This window comes from Nannospalax galili, unplaced genomic scaffold (assembly GCF_000622305.1).
Source record: "Nannospalax galili isolate Female #2095 unplaced genomic scaffold, S.galili_v1.0 scaffold598, whole genome shotgun sequence".
NCBI classification, from domain to species: domain Eukaryota; kingdom Metazoa; phylum Chordata; class Mammalia; order Rodentia; family Spalacidae; genus Nannospalax; species Nannospalax galili.
The window spans coordinates 723,762-742,113 of record NW_008342423.1 but is presented as its reverse complement, the minus strand read 5'-3'; the positions used below and the strand labels follow the sequence as shown (position 1 = coordinate 742,113).

General features: G+C 45.7%; 1 pseudogene; it reads left to right on the top strand.

The window, feature by feature from the left end:
* Window positions 1-16,476: 16,476 nt before the first annotated feature.
* Window positions 16,477-18,352, top strand: part of LOC103738533 — a 22,265-nt pseudogene continuing 20,389 nt past the window's right edge.

Here is an 18,352-nt window from a genome sequence, read left to right as displayed (position 1 = left end):
GGCACGGCCTGTGTCTCTGATCCTCCTCCTCCCTCCTGCCCTTCTTTTCCTTGTGTCTCTTGCCTTTCTGCCTGGGATCCTAGCCGCCATCCCAAACTCCAATCCTTGAGGTGAGAGGATCCTCATTGTCTCCTTCTACCTACTTGCTCAGTTCCTCTTCTATTTCCTCATCGCTGTCCACCTGATCTCCTACTATGGGAACCTCTCAGTCTAAACCTGAAGGTCTCACACCTCTTGCTTGCCTTCTCAAGTCTCTAAAGCAATTAGGACTTTCAGACAAATAAGCCAAAACGCTTAAAGTTTCTGTGCACCACTGCCTGGCCACAATGCAAACTAGACAATGACTCTGTTTGGCCAGATGCAGGAACCCTAGACTTCAGCATTTTAAGAGATCTGAATAATTTCTGCCAGTGTAGTGGCAAAAGGTCTGAGCTCCTCTATGTCCAAGTCTTCTTTGATCTTCGAGCTAACCCCTCCCTCTGTGCTTCTTGTTCCCCGCATCAAGTCCTCCTCACAAAAACTATTCCACATAAACTCAGTCTACCCCTACCCCCCGGAGCCCTCCGCTCCCCCTCCATACTCCTCTACCTCAGGCTTTGATCACAACATAGCTGGGACGAACATCCCCCAATTAGGACTGAACCTCAACCTCCTCCTTCCCTTCAACCCGTGGCACAGAGGGCTCCTCCTCCCATTCAACCTTCACCATATCCCCCTTTGCCTCCACGCCCTCGATCCGACCCAGCTCACCTCCCTTCTTGGCCTCAAACTCCCAACTCCCGGTCTTCCCCTTCTCCTCTGCCCTGCGGCCCCAAGTCATATACTCCTTCCCTCACTGGCAGCTCTACCTGACTTGAACACAGTCCAGGCCTCAACTTCTCAATCTCAAGCAACTTCTCGACAAACACCCTTTACTCTCCCCCATTTCACCCTCTACTACCAAGAATCCATTTATCTCTCCTACTTCACTCAGACTCCCACCTCAAACTCAGGGCATGCCTCCTGCCTTCCCGAGCTCCCTTGTGGACAGGACACCCCTCCTAATTCTCTGACTCCCCAGGTTCCCTTGGCTTCCCCTTCTCTTTCCCCTCCATCTCCTGTATCTTGCCATACCCAATCCCATGCCCAGTCTCAGCCCCCTACCATGTGTGGCGTCTTCCCCCTTAAGGAAGTGGCAGGGTAGAAGGAATTGTTAGGGCTCATGTCCCTTTCTCCCTTGGCAACCTGTCCCAGCTCAAGTGAAAAATAGGCTCTTTCTCTACAGACCCCACACACTTCCTACAAGAATTCAAATACATCACTCATAGCTATGACCTAACCTGGCATGATATCTTTTCTGGTTCTCTAGTCCATCCTCACCCTGATGAGAGACCTAGGGTCTGGGCAGCAGCACAAGAGTATACTAATGAACTCCATTCTACCAACCAGACCCATCCCATTGGGGCTGATGCAGTTCCCTTACAAGACCCTGGGTGGAATTACCAACTCCCACTGGGGGATCAGGAAGGACCTTTCCAGGTAGGGCAGCAAGGGACCTCATAATCACTTGTCTCCTGACGGGTCTTCAGAGAGTTTCGCCTCCTAAGGTAGTTAACTTTGAAAAACTTAGGTTGATTGCCAGGGCCCTACTGAGACCCCAGCTCAGTTTATGGACAGACTTACTGACACCCTGGTTCAGTGCACCAAGTATGACCCAGAATCCACCATTTTATCTTACTATCGTCCCCAGACATTAGAAGGAAACTTAGACGCCTAGACAAAGGTCCCGAAACCCCCACAGGAGATCTGTTAAACTTGGCATTTAAAGTCTAATAACCAAGTTGAACAGGAAAGGGCAGAAAAACACACCCTGTCCAAACAACAGTACCAGCTGATGGCCGCAGTCCTGAGGGTTTCTCCAAAGAAGTCGATGGACACCAGTGGGGCCCAACAGCTGCCACCAGGACCCTGCTTCAAATGCAGACTCACCGGCCACTGGGCAAGGCAATGCCCAAACCCGTGGCCACCTCCTGGACCCTGTCCTCAATGCAGGCAACGAGGTCACTGGAGGGTTGATTCAATAGTAGATTCAATAACTATACCAATCTTCTTACATTTGCCCATTGCTTTGTGGTTGATTTTTCTGGAGTCTCTCCTACTCTCTAACCCACTCTAAGACAGTCAAGATGTAAGAGTGCCTTCTGTTGTTGGCTTCTGAAACCAATTGTATCAGGCCTTATCTCATTTTTCTTAGATTCTTCATTCTGATTATGAAAGTAAATAGGCTATCAATGATATATTCATGTTTCCCAGGTCTTTGTTCTGTCTGCCAAAGATATCATTGGTTCATTAAGATTAGATTAAATAGGCTGGAGGGATGGCTCAGCGGTTAAGAGCACTGACTGCTCTTGTAGAAGACCCAGGTTTGATTCCTAGCACCCACGTGGTAGTTAGCGGTTGTCTGTAACTCCAGTTCCAGGGGATCCAACACCCACTTCTGACCTCCATGGGCACTGCATGATACAGGTGCACCTACCTACATGCAGGCATTACACTCATACACATAAAAATAATAAAAATTTTAAAAAAGATTAGATTAAATGTGAATAACATAATGCCATTGCAAATAGTTCGACATTGGCAGTTGTGTTTGTGTAGCTACCTGTTAAGTTCTTTCAGCCTGATAATCTAAATTACACCATCTAGATCAAGCTCATTAGTTTTTGTTGTTTGAAGGGCAAGCAAGCAAAATTTATTGAGAAGTAAGAAACAGCCCACCTGGAGCTGGAAGGAAGCAGAAATACGACTTGCCCCAAATTCATTGATCTTTTAAAGCACCAAGAAAAGTCTACAAGTCTACATCTGCCTGCATCTTCCAGTCATCTTTTCCATGCGTATTTCCCACTCACGTTTGGTCTTATTACCCACTTATGCTAACCACGCTACCAGCAGCCATATGCTAGTTAAAGAGCTGAAGAAAATTAGCAGTCATACTACTTTTAAACTCAGCATCAGCTAAATTGGTTTTTTGTCTTTTGGGTTTTTTGGTTTTTTTTTTTTTTTTATTGTACTGGATCCAAAACTCAAACTGAATCTGGCTTTTCACTTCTGTACCCTTCATGATGGTTTATCACAATTAATCCAATGCTCAAGCCAACTCATTGAGGACAGAATAAAGGGTAGAAATGACATTAAAAACTGCACTGATAGTTCCTCAGGTGAGCAAGACAGAGCTTAAGAGCAGCGCTGCAACTTTAGCTACTTTAAAAATGTCTTTGTGACAGGATTTGGTGGCGCACACCTTTAGTCCCAGCACTCGGGAGGCAGAGGGAGGCGGATCTCTGTGAGTTCAAGGCCAGCCTGGTCTACATAGTGAGTTCCAGGACAGCTGGGGCTACAGGGAGACCCCGTCTCCAAACAACAACAACAAAAAACCCCCCAAAAAACCTACAGGTAGAAAGGAAGAGGCTGGAAGAATATTGGAGCAAATGGACTTAGAGCAGGCTAGAGTTTGGCTTCTCATTCTCCTGGGGGTGGTGCTTAGGGTAGACCTTTTGCTTAGAGCCTTGCCTCTGGTGTCAGGCTGGTTTCTTATTTAGGGAAAATGATTTGTGGTGTGGTCTTTCAGGCTACAGCTAGATCTTGGTCAAGATATCACTGCTGCCCACCAATGAGGACCTCCAGTGTCCCTGCAGCACTTTGTGCAATTGTTTCTAACTCAGAATTATCCTGGAGAACTTCAGCCCCTCAGTCAGGCATGTGATAGTAAATCTCCTCTGGCTAGAGTCCATTGAATATGAGTGTGGTGGTTTGAATGAAAAATGTCCTCCATAGGCTCCAAGTATTTGAACACGTGGGCTCCATTTGGTGGCCCTGTTTGGGAGCAGCATGGCAGCCTTGGGAAACGTGGCCATGCTGAGGACGCATGGCACTGGGGGCGGACTGTGAGAGTGCACAGGCTTGCCCAGCTTCCAGCCTGCCCTCTCTGCTTCCTGTACATAACTGACGTTGTGCGCCTTCAGCTTTTGTGCTGCCACCATGCCTGCAGCTCACTTCCTCGCCACGATGGACTCATCCCGCTGGAACCACTGGCAACTGGGACAATCATAGTCTTATCTGATGATATCCGTTCTTATCTAGTTACCAAGATCAAAATGAAAGGGGCTAGCAACAAGTAATTAGGAATGTACAAAGGTTCTTTAAGCGTGTTAAACTGTTTGGTGACCAAAGACTAGTAAACAGATACCAAAGCTGCTGTACTGTCTGAAGGCCTGACTCTTCCTGGCTCAATGTTTTAGTGCTCAGAGTGAAACCTGACCAAGATGCTGGAAGGAAGGAGGCTTCTGCTGTATATCTTTTCTTAGAAAGCTGAGTCACACTTTTTGAATTCTTTTAAATTTTTCTTTGTTTCCTTTGTTTAGTATTCTCTGAATTATATGGACTAAAATCCGATTGACAGGTGATACATTAAAGGCAGCATTCTCAATCCAGTAGCCCTCTTTAAGGAAGAGTTTATCATGATTGTTTCTCATGCTGGCTTCCTATCTATATTAAGAAATATGTGAGCAGGAGAGATGGCTCAGTGGAGCGATGGCTTGGTGGAGAGATGGCTTAACAGAGCACTCTGTTTCAGAGGACATGGGTTTGGTTCCCAGCACCCATGTGGTGGTTAACAACCATCAGTAGCTCCAGTTCCAGGGGGTCTGATGCCCTTTTCTGGCCTCCACTGGCATTGCGCACATGGGTGAACTTATGTACATGCAGGTAAAACGCTCATACATGTAAAAGAACTATGTGGGGGCTGGAGAGATGGCTCAGTGGTTAAGAACACTGACTGTTCTTGCAGAAGACCCCGGTTTGAATCTTAGCACCCAAATGGCAGCTAACGACTGTCTATAACTCCAGTTCCAGGGGATATGACAGCCTCTTCTGTCCTCTGTGGGCATTGCACGACGCGGGTGCACTTATTTACATGCAGGCAATACACGCATACACATAAAAATAATAAATTTTTTTTTTAAAAAAGAACTATGTGAACAGAGAGATTAAGAACAGAGACGCAAAATTAGAGAAATGTCTCACTTGGGCCTCATATACTTCCTCTATCTCCCTTGGCTAGTTGGAAACTTTTTTTTTTTTTTTTTTGAGACAGGGTCTCCCTGTAGCCCCAGCTAGCCTGGATTTGCTATGGAGACCAGGCTGGCCTCGAACACACAGAGATCTGCCTGCCTCTGCCTCCCGAGTGCTGGGATTAAAGGCATGAGCCACCATGCCTGGCCCAATTGGAAACTTTTGGAACTGGTGTCTGGCCAAGAGGCCAGCATCTCCTTGTTGGCTAATCGCTTATTCAGGATGCTGGAGATGCACTGGCGTCTCATTCCCCTCTGTTTGAGAGGTGAACAATAAAACTGTGCAAGAGAAAGGGCACTGTTCCTTTAAGAACAGCCAAGGCGTAATCTACTTCTAAACAAATATCTATTGTGTCTCAAAAACACCAAAAAAAAAGAGGCTATCCATAGTAAAAGTAGCTAATAGGATATTCACTCATGGAGAGGACAGAGAGGACTTTCTGTCTAAAAGTAACCAGTAACTCCGGTGTTTTAACAGGTATTCCTTAGTAGATTTCCGGTAGCTGTTGTGAACATAGATTTGAGGATATTTCTACTTACCTGCTGCTTCTCTCAGCCTACTGTTTATGCTCACTCGAAAACAAAAGCACAGAGAGGTTAGATCATTCTCTGGACTGTACAAACTTAAAAATAAAGGAGAAAATCCTAGAAACCACAGCTTGGGAAATAGTTAATGAATATTAGGGAAGTCAAAAATCCTTTTTAGGCTGGGCGTGGTGGTGCACGCCTTTAATCCCAGCACATGGGAGACAGAGTTAGGCAGATCTCTGGGAGTTCAAGGCCAGCCTGGTCTACATAGTGAGTTCCAGGACAGCTGGGGCTACAGGGAGACCCTGTCTCAAAAAGACAAAAAAAAAAATCTTTTTTATTGGGTCCCACCAGGAACCCTTGATAGATTTCAGGATGAAACTAAAAGGGGAAAATAACTTCTCTTCCTGTGGGGCTGCTTTGCTCCTCTCTGTCCCAGCTAAAGCAAGAAAATATCATCCAAAACTGCCATTACAGGGTCACCACAGACATTTTTGCTTCTGTATGGGTTCTTCTGCCTTTTCTTGTTTGCAGCAAACATTCCCTCACATAAGGCTGTTTTGATAATGTGCCATGATTCTCAACTAAAATGTACACTTTTCTTCTGCTCAGGGTTTGTAAGATCACAGGAAAGAAATATAAACTTTCTCCCTAGCAGGGAGAAAGTTTACTCAAAGCTTACAACAGGAAAAAGCTTGGTAGTTAAAAGTATTGTGGGTGCGGGGGGGTGGCGAGGCAGGCGGATCCCTATGAGTTCAACGCCAGCCTCGTGTACATAGTGAGCTCCAGGATAGCTGGGGCTACAAAGAGACCCTGTCTCAAAAAGACAAAAAGTATTGTGTACAGGTAGTAAGATGAAATAAAGAAACAGTTAAGTAGTTATGAGACAAAATTGTTGGAAAGAATGTAAATGTGAGGTTATAGATTTTGTTTGACAAAGTGAGATTTTTTTACCCTAAAAGTAAAAAAATAAAAATGAGGACTGATAGGTAGAGAAGGTGCAGGAAGGAGCGGCGCGGATGGAGAGCACGAGCGGATGGATGAAGGCACCGAGGCACAGATGGAATTCTCAGCGGGACACAGATTTATTTCACACGGGGCACCTTTCCCTCGGGAAGGGAAAGATGTCAGCGAAGGGAAAGATGTCAGTGATATGGGGGCTTTAGGGTGTGGAAGGGGGGAATGTTTGGGGGAGAAATCAGGGAGGGGGAAGCAGGTAGGATTAGGGTGTGGAAGTGTCTTCTTTTTCCTCTTAAGATAAGAGGAACTCTGCTTATCTTATCTTTGGAGGTCAGAGGAAAGGCAGGCTGCTTCTCAGCAGAGTTTGTCCTTCTTCACCTCAAAGGTCAAGGTGCTTATCAGCTAAGTTCCCTTTTCCAGGCTCCAAAGTCTGTAGGTCCCTGTTGGGGAGAGGGGGGCTGCTATTGGAACCCTAACAAGGACAAAACTGTAAAAGTTTAAAATCAAGTCACAAAAGATTTAAATTATCCACAAGGTTTGTTGATGATGAGACTTAAGGATGGTATATATTCAATAATTAAATTCTTATAGTTACATTGATGTTCTCATAAGAACATTTACAAAATTACTTTTAAGAGCAAAGTGTGTGTGTGTGTGTGTGTGTGTGTGTGTAATTACTTGTGCTTTTGCCAACTTTGTTAGACTTCAGCTACTAGGGAAACTGGCTCATTAGGTTTTGTCTAAAAGTTATGAAAAAGTTTTAATTGTACAGGGTCTACACCATTACTAAGCAGGTGTGTAAGGAATATGCAAATTGCCAAGGAGGGGGGCATTATTTTATAAAAGAAAAACAAATACAAGATGGGAGTCCTCCTAAATTGAGACACTCCCAAAGTATCCAGGTGGGTACTTTCACAAAAGCGCCTAAAGTCGGGGGCTGGAGAGATGGCTCAGCGGTTAAGAGCACTGGAGGCTCTTGCAGAGGACCCAGGTTCAGTTCTCAGCACTCACATGGTGGCTACCAACCATCTGCCCTCAAGTTCCAGGGGAATTTGGTGCCCTCTTCTGACCTCCAGAGGCATTGCATGGCATGGGTGCACTTATGGACATGCAGACAATACACACTCATACACATAAAATTAAAAATAATAGGGGGTTGGAGAGATGACTCAGTGGTTAAGAACACTGGTTGTTCTTGCAGAAGATCTGGGTTTGAATCCCAGAACCCACATGGCAGCTAACAACTGTCCGTAGCTCCAGCCCCAGGGGATCCGACAGGCTCTTCTGACCTCTGTGGGCATTGCACGACACAGGTGCACTTACCTACATGCAGGCAATACATGCATACACATAAAATAAAAATAATAAATAAATTTTTTAAAATTAAAAATAATAAAGTATTTTTAAAGTGCCTAATGTAAAAAAAAAAGAAAAATATTTATTATTGGTAATGAACCAGTTTTACAGATGTACAGAGGCTTTCCCCCCTCAACTGCTACTGTTGATAATGTGCTTAAAATTAAAGTAAGTCATGCAATGATTTTTGCCTTGTAAACTGTACATATAGACTACATTAATTGGGACTATAATACTCCATGACACTCCCTTCTGGGAACATAAAAAGTAAATCAATTTCTCTCTCTCTCTCTCTCTCTCTCTCTCTCTCTCTCTCTCCACACATATATACATACACAGTTATATAACTAAAATAAATTTGTACTTAAAAATTATTCCAAACTAAATGTTTACCTTTAACTTTGCTTAAATTAAAATATCTCTAAAAGAGGTATGAGCCTGATTTGAATGAGTCCACAGACCTTCTCAGCATGGAAACTAAAAAACAAATTTCAGAAATTACATCTGTGCCTCTTTTCCACTTCGCTTTCTCTTAGGTTCTTATTTCTAATTTATCCTTACCAGTCTGAGAACTGAATGCTGATAAAAATCTAAAATGAGAACAAGTTGGAACAGACTTCAGTGGACCCTTCATGGTGCTGTTAACCACCCAAACTGTGTGGTTCAGATGACTGAAAGAGGTTGGACACGTCACATCTAAATAAGGCTACTGACAACAGTGTCCAAGGAAAATGGACATCTTCCCACTAGAAACTCCTTCGAAATTAAGACTAAGAAAAAACTGTTTTCAGTCTGGATATAGGAAAAAATAATGAATAACTTGGTAATTAATGTAACTAAACAGAGTCTTCTCTGACTGTCCAGTTTCATGCATGTCTAGTCTTAGAAGAACCAGAGAAAATTTTCTTGGATTGACAAATATATATGTTCAAGTTCCCCCCCATGGGGTCATCTAAGGAGCCTTTAAAATTATTTCTAAAAGGAGCCTAAAGGACATATAATTTTGCTGCTTATAATTTACTTGTGTTATTGTGAAATCATAACAATAACACCTTGGTCTAAAAAAAAAAATCTCTAGTTCAAAATCCAAAAGGAGGGGCTGGAGGGATGGCTCAGAAGTTAAGAGCACTGGCTGCTCTTGCAGAGGATCTGCCTTGGTTCAATTCCCAGCAAACACATGGCAGCTAACAACTGTCTATAACTCCAGTTCCAGAGGAATTCAACACCCTCTTCTGATCTCTCTGGCAGTGCGCAACACAGGTGGGCTTACACACATGCAGGCAATATACTCATAAACATAAAACAAAAATAATAAATAAAATGTTTTTTTTAATACAAAAGGAAAAACTATTGAAACAGTCCAATCTTAGCTGGGCGTGGTGGTGCACGCCTTTGATCCCAGTATTCAGGAGGCAGAGGCAGACGGATCTCTGTGAGTTCAAGGCCAGCCTGGTCTACATAGTGAGTTCCAGGACAGCTGGGGCTATGGGGAGACCCTGTCTCAAAAAGACCAAACAAACAAACAAACAAACAAACAAACAAACAAACAAAAACCAGGCTAATCTTAAATCTCCCCATTTCCTGATGGGATCTCTGGTTGGCACCATCTCTAAAGTCCAATGTAGATTACTGTGGTACAAGAAATAGTTTTCAAATAGGATAAAAAATATCCAGCCAGGCGTGGTGGTGCACACCTTTAATCCCAGCACTCAGGAGGCAGAGGCAGGCGGAATTCCAGGGAGGCAAAGCCCACCTAGACTTAAACGAGAAATGCAAGACATCTGGGGGTGCAACAGGGCACAGGTTTCAAATGACCAAAAAAAAAAAAAACAAAAACAAAACAAAAAAAAAAGACGGATCCATACTATTTTCCTATTAACTTAGTGATAAATATAACTGAAACTTCATCACCCCTTACTATAAAATAATGCCTGACAAGTATAACATTATGAGAGTTTAGAAAATTAACAAATATATAATTAAGATAAAATTTGATGCAGACCTTAAGAATAAAAACTGAATATGGAAAATTGAATGCATGGGTGAAATAGCTAAAATTTACAGTGCATGTGCTCAGTAAGAGCGACTGTTAGGCTTGTGTAGCAGGACATCCCTGGACCCAAGTAGTGCCCTTCCCTCCTGAATGGGAGACACCTCATGGAGTAACTGTAATCTGGCCCTGTTACAGGATGAGGCAGCATGGGGAAATAAGACTTGCCAGAGTCTGTTGTTCCTGTCCCTAGCTATACAGACTGGCCCATCCAAATTTACTTATCAGCAGGGAGAATAAATCACTCCATGTCTCATGTCCCCCCTTTGTAAGATTATAAAGCCCAAACCTATGTTCTGAATGTCCCAGAAATGAAGGCACAAACTCTACACTCAGTGTTTCCTGAGCTGACTGACATCTGATGCTACTGTGGACCTTTACTCATCTACCACCCAACCAGTGTGGGACTTGCCTGCTGATTCAATTGGCTCTACCCTTTACCCTGGCCTTCAGGTTTCCTCCTAGTGAAGCTAGACCCAGGGTCCTCTCATGTGGATGTTGACTCTTTAGGAATCCCCAAGGGGAGTTCCAAATGAATTTAAGACTGGAAACCAATTAGCTATAGGTTTCAAATAGACAATTCTCGTAGTCAGCAATAAACAAGAATGTCAATTAATCAATAAAAGTTTATTAGTTATACCAAAAATGCTTTGGTATACTACTTAAGAAGTATCTAGCCAGTTGAATGCCACCAGCTAAATGACTTTAAAGACTAGGATTTCGGAGCTGCAGAGATGGCTCATGGGTAAAGAGCACTGGCTGTTTTCTTACAGAGGACCCAGATTCAGTTCTGTTCCCAGCAACCTTATGGTGGCTAGCAACCATCCATAACTCTAGTTTCAGAGCATCTGATGCCCTCTTCTTGTCTTTGAGAGCACTGCAGGACACAGATGCATTTACGTACATGCACATGAAACACTCATACACAAAAATAAAAAGTAAATGAGTATTTTAAAAAGACTAAGATCACAATGATAAAAAAGAAAGATATTTGTATTATACTTTATGGGAGATATAGTACTTTTATCTCAATAAACTGATGAAACAATTACAAAAGCTCTTTAAAAACTATTTTGTCCAATGAGTTAGCCAGAATTTCAGAAATAAATCTTTTTCTCATTTTATAAAACTTTGGTTTTAAAAGTAAAAGGGAGGCCGGGCGCGGTGGCGCACGCCTGTAGTCTCAGCACTTGGGAGGCAGAGGCAGGCGGATCTCTGTGAGTTCAAGGCCAGCCTGATCTACATAGTGAGTTCCAGGACAGCTGGGGCTTACAAGGAGACCCTGCTTCAAAATGACCAAAATAAATAAATAAATAAAAAATAAAAGGGAGTCCATTTGTTATAGTTTAAAAGCCACAACTACAACAGGCTATTATTTGATCCCATGCATACAAGGGATAATTCAATAATTAGTTTAAACAACAATTACTTTTTTTTTTGTCTTTTTGAGACAGGGTCTCCCTGTAGCCCCAGCTGTCCTGGAACTCACTATGTAGACCAGGCTGGCCTTGAACTCACAGAGATCCACCTGTCTCTGCTTCCTGAGTGCTGGGATTAAAGGTGTGCGCCACCATGCCCGGCCTAAACAACAATTACTTTTTAAAAAAAGATTCCAACCTCTTATCTATTACTAATGAGTACCTCAGAACAAAAAGTCAGACAATGTCTCTTCTGTTGAAAACATTTTAAAAGTATATACTTACCTTTCTCTTCAGTATCCTTGTTATAGAACTGATAATACTTTAATGTTATTTGTTTATTAATATGTCAGTTGTAATTTTTTATATGATAGTTTTTCATCCATAGCTCCTAAACCAAAATGATGCTCTTTGACCCTGAGGGGTTTCTGACTATCAAAAGGGGGAAACATGGCAGGATGCACCCTCCTCCTCCGAGAACAAAGAGAAAGGGTTGCAGCATGCAAGTACAAATACACAGTCCTGCCTGTCGTGACCTCGTAGCACAGAGCACCCAATCAGGATAAGTGTGTTACCACGTATAGGAGACAGAGAAACTGAATTGTGCATGGGATGTGAAAAGATAAGCCTTTCTTTGTTCAGGGCCTTGCTTTAGAAAATCTCTCTCTCACAGGATTATACCAGTACAAAAACTGCTTCCTGCTTGGCCTTGGGGTCCTGCTTTCTGTTCAGGTCCCCCCAGCTACTACAATGAGTCTAGGTGAAGTCAGTCTGCAGACTCATCTTAAAGAGTTCCCTAGTTCTACAGCCCCTAGAGCTTGAAGACCCAGGGATCACTGTGGTCTTTGTACAGATTCTTGAGATGTGGTTATGTCATGGGGTGTGAACCTTCCTGTGGGGAGAATAAAACATTGAACATGAAGTTAAGGAGGAGGGATGCCACCAAGACCGATAGTCTGTGACTGAGCACAGATAAAGCCTTACCCACGAAATGTGGAAGAGTGTTCATTCTGGAGGTAACTAGTCTCTGCTCATGGGAGTGTCCCCCATCCTCCCGTGACTGAGAACTAAAGGGGTTTACCCTCCAGGATTGGCATAGCCTGTACCTGTTGGTCTTTTCTGTCTCCTCTTCTGCCTGTCAAGTGGACCCATTTTCTTCTAGTTGCAACATTTCATCCAGAGAGAGGTTCATTAAGATCCTGGAAGTCGGGGCTAGAGAGATGGCTCAGGGGTTAAAAAAAATGAATGCTCTTGCAGAGGACCTGGGTTCAAATCCCAACACCCACATGGCAGCTAACAACCATCTGTAGTTCTAGTTCCATGGGATCCAACACTCTCTTCTGCCCCGTGAGGGCACTGCACAACATGGGTGCACTTATATATAGGCAGGCATAACACTCATACACATAAAATAAAAATAAATTAATTAGGGGCTGGGGAGATGGCTCAGTGGTTAAGATCACTGACTGCTCTTGCAGAGGACCTGGGTTCAAATCCCAACACCCACATGGCAGCTAACAACCATCTGTAGTTCTAGTTCCATGGGATCCAACACTCTCTTCTGCCCCGTGAGGGCACTGCACAACATGGGTGCACTTATATATAGGCAGGCATAACACTCATACACATAAAATAAAAATAATAAAATATTTTTAAAAATTAATTAAGAAATTATATAGACTCAGGAAGTAAATAAAACTTAAGGCTCAGGAAGGTTTTGAAACTTAAAAGATCCACTCCCCAGGGTAATGTCTGCAGTAACCATGCTGGGGAAAGAAGACTGGTAAGCCAAGTGCTTGCAAGTTCTAAGAGCTTTAGAAAGGGAGTTTTCATGAGCTGTCCCCCATCCTGGGGTGGGCTTTTCAGTGATACAGCTGTCCTAGAGTTGTCCATGCTTCTGTACAAAAAAAGCCTTTTAAAAACAAAACAATCTCTCACCCTAACTTAGGTAACTATTATCTAATGTCTGGTCTGTTGTATTTATTCATTTTACTCTTTCTGTACTGATTTAGTTTGGCTTTCACTGTCAGGTGCGTTTATCTGAGAATCAGTTTTATTCTACAACTAAGAACAACAGAATAGATTAATGGTCATTGTACTATTGGAATGGTTCCATCTGTTTGTGTGTGTGTGTGTGTGTGTGTGTGTTGGTAGGGATTAAGTCCAGGCCTGGGGCGTGCTAGGCGAATGCTCCAACACCGAACTCCTCAGCTTCAATATTTTGTGATGAGACAAGATCCTGCACCGATGTTGCCCGGGATGGCTGATTCAATCACCAGAAGTGACTTATTAATCCTGTAGTGTAGCTTTTTCCTCTCAGCCTGATGTCTGCAACCATGTAGCAAGTAGCAACTCTGACCTACAGAAGACCTTAGTGTCTGAAGTTGGGGTGAGAAAATCAATACAAGTCTAAAGCAAATAGCTAGGCCCGCAGGGATTAGCTGTTGGCAGGATCTCTTGGCAGAAGGTTCTCTTGCCTGACCCTCCCCTGAGATTCCAACCCCCATTTGGTTGTAAGCTATGGTGTGTAAGAGGTTAAAAAGTGGAATGAAGGTGAGACTTTTTGGTGGTTGCAAGTGTCCATGAGTTGCCCATGCTCCTGTAAGTAATCTTAAGCCCATTAATTTGTAGAACTGGGCAGAACTTTTCTTTGGTCCGTTAGGTCCTTTCTTCTTTTGGGGTGAATAAATATTTGGGGTCACACAACTGCATACCACAGAAGGTGGTGGCGACTCTGGAGGCGGGAGCAACTCCAGGACAAATTCAGTGAAACCCCGAAGGGGATCTCTTTCTGTGTGTGATAGACCCATACAGTTTAACAGACATGGCAAATCGCAGTCTCAACAAATTTAGGGGAAAACTTTGTTGGATGATCTTAGTCTTTAACAATACTATTTCGTTGCAAAACTACTGTTGGACTTTACCCAACTGTCCTAGTTTGTTTCTTCATTGCTGTGACAAAATACTTTGACCAATACCAACTTGGGGAGGAAAGGGTTTATTTGGCTTACATCTCCCAGGTTACAGTTCATCAGGGAGCCCAAGGTAGGAACTCAGGGCAGGAACCTGGAGTCAGGAGCTGGAGCGCAGGCCATGGAGGATCACTGCTTACTGACTTGCTCCCTGGCGCTGCTCAGCCTGTCCAGGGGTGGCATCACCCACAGTGGGCTGGGCCCTCCCACATCACTCATTAAGAAGATGCCCCACAGACATGGCCACAGGCCAGTCCAATAGAGGAAATTCCCCAGTTGAGGCTCCTTCAACCCAGGTGTGTCAAGTTGACACTAAAGCTGTCCAGCACACCACCTCTGTGTGACTGCCTCCTGTCCAAGCTTACCCGTTCCTTCTCAAGCCTGCTGAGGGCTTGCTGCTGCCTTTCCCACAGAGTGGTCCGCACTGCTTCCTGCCCGATGCCCCCCAGACACCTAGGGGAGAAGGAAAGTCAAGTCAGTCTTGAAAGTCTGTTCAGAGAGTGAGAGCCACAGACCAGGTCAGCCTGACAAGTCAGGGACACCAGGAGAACATGGCTGTGCGTGAGAAGACTCCGGAGTCAGGGGACCTAGAGGCTCAGCCTGGGCCGTCACTCTTCCCTCCCACCATGTTCACAATCACTTCACTTGGAGACTTCATCTAAGCCAAGGATTCTCCACTGCCACCAGGGACTATGCCACCCTCAGCCTGGCACACCCAGGCTCCGATTGGACTGTCAGTGGAGGAGCCCTAGGAGGCCAGTTCTAGCAAGATGCTTCTCACTGACATGCAAATCCACCTCTAAGAAGTCACCGAAGCAAACAGTCTCTTGTTCATTAAGAATGATGAAAAGTTGAACACACACGGTCTGCAGTTGGGGACAAGCCCAGGGAATCATGGTATCTACACAACACCCCTTGTGTTGAGTGGTTGTGGAGTACTGTAGAGATGCCTTGTAGAGGCAGCACATGCAATCTAAGCCCCCTGTCTCCATCGACACTGGCAGGACACACTGGAAATCCTGCAGACAGCTCAGAGAGGGAGAGGATGGGTGCTGGTTAGTTTTGTTTGGAAGTCCCTCAACGCCTTACCTAAATTTCTGCAAACTCCCATTACTACCTCGTTAAGGACAACCATCTTACTCCAGCTGGATCCGGGGGGAGGGCAGAGAACAGGGAGGGGCATGCAGTGCCCGGGCAAGGCTTGCCCTGGATGGGGCGGGGCCAGTCACAAGCCTACACTCACCCTATCTGGTGCTCCAGCCAGGCCAGCTCTGAGTGCTTACTGGCTTGCTTTCCTGGCCTCTCCTCAGCCTGCTTTCTTATGTAACACAGGCCACCTGCCCAGGGGCGACACCACCCACAGTGGGCTGGGCCCTCCCACATCACACCACAATCAAGAAAATACCCCAATGACATGGCCACAGGCAAGTCCAATGGAGGCAATTCCCCAGTTGAGGCTCCCTCAACCCAGGTGTGTCAAGTTGACACTAAACCTATCCAGCACACCAACAAAATGAGTTACCCTACTTAAGCTGCTTTCTACTTGGATACAGAGGAAAGAACGATCTATCCCTACACTTCCTTCCTCGACCAAGTAACCCTGATCCCCAAATTTAGCCGTCTTTGTACAGTTTTCCTTTAGAGTGGAAACTGTAAACTTTAGATTGATAGCTAAGTACTATAAACAACATTTCACCTAAGAAAAACTTGTGGCATTTAAGTTTGTGAGCGAAAGTAGATACAGTCCATGACCTTGCAAGATATGACAGTCTGCAAAGCAAACGTTAAGTCATCACTGACCCGGGGAGGCTCATCTAAAGGGGCAAAACCTGCTCTCCGACCGAAGGCCCTGGTGCTGAGCACTGGGGGATGCTGCAGGCAGACCTGGCTTGAGGCAGATCCCTGTGACCAGGGGGAAGTGCCCTGGTCCCCGGGCCTGGAGTAGCCCAATCCTACCTACCCAACCTATCCCACGAGTTCCGAACTTTGCCTCCGGCATCCGGCACCCGAGCAGCCAATGGTCCCAGGGCCAGACCGTTAGGTACCGGCGACCGCCGAGCAGCAGCTCCTTGGGGCGGACCGACATGATGTTCTCCAAGGTGACGCTCCAAGTCGAGGCGTAGCGGGAGGCGCCTTCCGAAGACCGGCCGAGGCGGAGCTGCCCCGGGAGCTCGGCCCGAATTGGGCCCCCGGGTCCCCGACCGAGCGCCCACCGCCGCCGCCGCCACGGCGCTGCCACGCCGACTGCCTGGAGGCGCCGCTGTCACACCCCCGGCTGTTCCTGCTTGGGCGGGTGCTGCCGGGCTTCGCGAGGTGAGCAGGCTGGACCAGGAGGTGCAGGCGCTGACCGCGGTGCAGGAGAACCGAACGCGGATCACCTACCGCACGGCATGCGCCAAGGACCGCTCGGTGTGCGGCCGCCCAACCCGCTGCTGTGCTCCCGGCAGTCCCGAGCGTCGCTGGACCTGAGGAACCGCACCATCCCCATCCACAACATGTCGGCCCACCTCATCCACGTGGCCGGCTTCTTCCAGGGAAACGTCTTGGACGAGAAGATCGGGATGGGCCAGCGCCTGCTGGAGTCCCGCGTCTTGCGGCTGCTGTACTTCCTGAAGACCGAGGACCCGAGGACAGTGAGCGCAGCAAGGCCTGGCTCACCCACTTTCTAGATCAAATCGTGGACGCGAAGCAGAGCCTGGCTCTGCATAAGGTCAAGGTACGGGGAGGTTAGGGTTTGCGGGGAGGCACCGAGGACCCGAGGACAGTGAGCGCAGCAAGGCCTGGCTCACCCACTTTCTGCCTGGCTCTGCATAAGGTCAAGGTACCCGGAGGTTAGGGTTTGCGGGGAGGAGGGAGGCTGGAGGAGGAGGTGCCTTGTTGGATGCGACCCTGGAGTCAGGGCTCTACTGACCTTAGAGCTTAAGCCAACCTCCTCGACACGGAGGGATGCAAAAGTCCGGTCTACAAGCAACGATCCCACATCAACCCGTTTGGTGCAGAAATTGATTTTCACACTTCGTGTCGGGTTTGATTTTCTAACTAAGCCACTCGAATATTATTTTAAAGGTGAGTCCTCTCTGGTACCCGGGAGCCCCTAAAATATGCTTCTGCTCAGTGGGATTAAGAACCAGAACTCTCAAGTTCTGTCACGCTATTTAATAAGAAGGTAGATGGCTAGCTCTGCACCTTTTCTGGTTAGTTTCAGCTAAGGTGCCTGGCTTCCTGGGAAGCACATAGCTGTTCAGAAGCTTCGGGGCCAGCAATACCAATATATAAAAACCTGGTTAAAGCAGAATGCCTACTGGAAGACTGTCTTTCCCAAAGTGATATTGATACAATTACAATACTAAAAGATTTTTTAAAGCCATGATTTCCACACTTCTTAGGACAGGGTTTCACAGCTGTGTGTAAAACTCAGCGTTGGTTTGTTTAGGTTTAAACGTTGGAGTTTGCACCTGATCTTTGGCAAAAGGTTGTGTAAGAGTGAAACCACTGAGGACAAGTCAGCCTTTCGGGTTGCAACAGCAAGAGGTTTATTTAATGCACAGGTACCTGTGGGCACAGAGTCTCCTCAGAGGACTTGCGCGCCCCAGGTTGGGGTTTGGCAGTTTTTATAGAGCAGAAGCAGGGTACAGAAGCAGAAGAGCGGTTATTGGTTAATTCAAACACACACAATAATTTCAAAAGTATGCAGAGATATGGGGTAAGGGCCGGGGCTAAGGGGAAGTGGGATTGCTAAATGGGAGGTGACCTCAGAGGCACAGATGTTTTTCCCTTGATTTCCTGGTATCGGGCCCTCAGGGTGGTCAGGAGTTCTACCCGTAAAACTTGTTTATGGCTTGATCTGTGAAGCTTGACCGGCGCCTGCCCGTCTTGCAGCCTTTTGATAAGGCTGGTCCTGGTTTTTGTCAATTTTAAACATGTGGGCTCATGAGTACTCATGGCGCCTAGTCTTTTTCA